Source organism: Carlito syrichta, unplaced genomic scaffold (genome assembly GCF_000164805.1).
Source record: "Carlito syrichta isolate Samal-C Ts95f unplaced genomic scaffold, Tarsius_syrichta-2.0.1 Scaffold307187, whole genome shotgun sequence".
Lineage (NCBI taxonomy): Eukaryota > Metazoa > Chordata > Mammalia > Primates > Tarsiidae > Carlito > Carlito syrichta.
The window spans coordinates 314750-316817 of NW_007251283.1; positions in this window are offsets into that span (position 1 = coordinate 314750).

Consider the following 2068-nt stretch of genomic DNA (forward strand, 5'->3'; position numbering starts at 1 on the left):
GCCCAGGCTGGTCTCGAACCTGTGGGCTCAGGCAATCCTCTCACCTTGGCCTCCCAAAGTACTGGGATTATAGGCATGAGCCACCGCGCCCAGCCTTATTTTTCTTTTGAGTTTTGGGGGTCTCACTCTGTTACTCAGGCTGGAGTATAGTGGCACAGCCATGACTCACTGCACCCCCGATCTCTTGGTCTCAGGTAATCCTTCTGCCACCACACCCGACTAATTATTTAGCTGGGACTACAGGCATGTGCCACCACACCCGACTAATTTTTTAATTTTTTTCTAGAGATGAGGTCTTGCTATATTGTCCATGCTGGTCTTGATCTCCTAGGCTCAAGTAATCTTCCTGCCTCGACCTCCCAAAGTGCTGGGATTACAGGCATGAGCCACCACTCTGGCCTAAAGTCATATTTTATTTTGGAAGAGACTGCAGCTGTGCATGGAGATGCTAATTAGCCCCAGCTAAATTCCCAGGTGTTCTAGAATTCTCTGTGTGTTGAAAGGGCGGGGAGGGAAATAGCCATCCTCCTGGGCAGAGGCTCCTTGCTGCCCAAGGGCACAGCAGGCCCAGGCCACCCCACACAGGGATGTCCCCTTCCAAGCCCTTGTCCTCATGCCTGGGGAAAACAGAAGGCTTCTCATCAGCCTACCTCACACCAAGGTCTCCCTGTTGCCAGCCTGTGCTGTGAAGTGGCTTTCTTTTTTTTTGAGTTGGGGTCTCACTTTGTAGCCCAAGCTGGAGTGCAGTGGCATGATCACAGCTCAACACAACCTTGACCTCCTGGACTCAGGTGATCCTTCTGCCTCAGCTTCCCAAGTAGCTTGGACTACATGAGAATACCAAGACACCAAGCTAATTTTTTTTTTTTTTTTGAGTTGGAGTCTCACTCTGTCGCCCAGACTGGAGTGCAGTGGCCGCTCTCGGCCCCCGCAGCCTCGACCTGCTGGGCTCCAGCAATCCTTCCGCCTCAGCCTTCCAAGTAGCTGGAACTACAGGCGCAAGCTACCACGCCCGGCTGACTTTTTGATTTATTGCAGAGATGAGGTCTCGCCAAGTTGCCCAGGCGGGTCTCGAACCTGCGGGCTCAGGCAATCCACTCACCTCAGCCTCCCAAAGGCGCGGGATTACAATTTTTTTTTTTCTTAGTTGGAGTCTCTATCGTCCAGGCTGGAGTGCAGTGGCACACTCCTGGCCACCACAGCCTCAACCTGTTGGGCTCTGGCTATCCTTCCGCCTCAGCCTTCCAAGTAGCTGGAACTACAGGTCCACATTCCCACACCCACCTAATATTTTTGATTTTTTGTAGATACGAGGTCTCACCAAGTTGCCCGGGCTGGTCTCAAACCTGCAGGTTCAGGCAATCCACTCGCCTCGGCCTCCCAAAGTGCTGGGATTACAGACTGAGCCTCCAAGCTTGGCCTAAGTTAATTTTTTTCATTTTTTTTGTAGAGACAAGGTCTCACTATGTTGTCCAGGCTGGTCTCGAACTCCTGGCCTCAAGCATTCCTCCCACCTCAGCCTCCCAAAGTGCTAGGATTACAGGCATGAGCCACGGTGCCCGGCCCAGAGTGGCATTTTTACTCCCACCAGGCAGGGATCTTCTACCCTCTTGGAGGGGTCACATCCTTACTTCCATAGGGCAGGGACCCTTACCCTAGGGACCCCTCACATTCTTTGGGAGTGGGATAGTCCTCACTTCCCCAGGTGGGCTGAGCTGCCTTGGCCTCTCCTGGCACTCTGGGGCTTCTTCTTGCCCCTGGAGATGACCCTCCCATCTACGCCCTGTGTCCATGTCTTATCCTGCCCTGGCAGCTCTAACAAGGGCATCTCGGGGACAGCAGCTCCAGGGGAGGTGCCATAGGTAGCAACACCTCCCGGGGGCCAGCGCATCTGGCTGGGAGCACCAGGGCACACCTTCACCTTGAGCCTCTGTGCCCACCTGCCCCCAAAACCTGGAGTGGGCCACGGATTTAGCCTGATGTCATAAAGAGTGGATTGCCTGAGCCCGTGGGTTCGAGACCCACCTGGGCAGCGAGACCTCATCTCTACAATAAATCAAAAAATCAG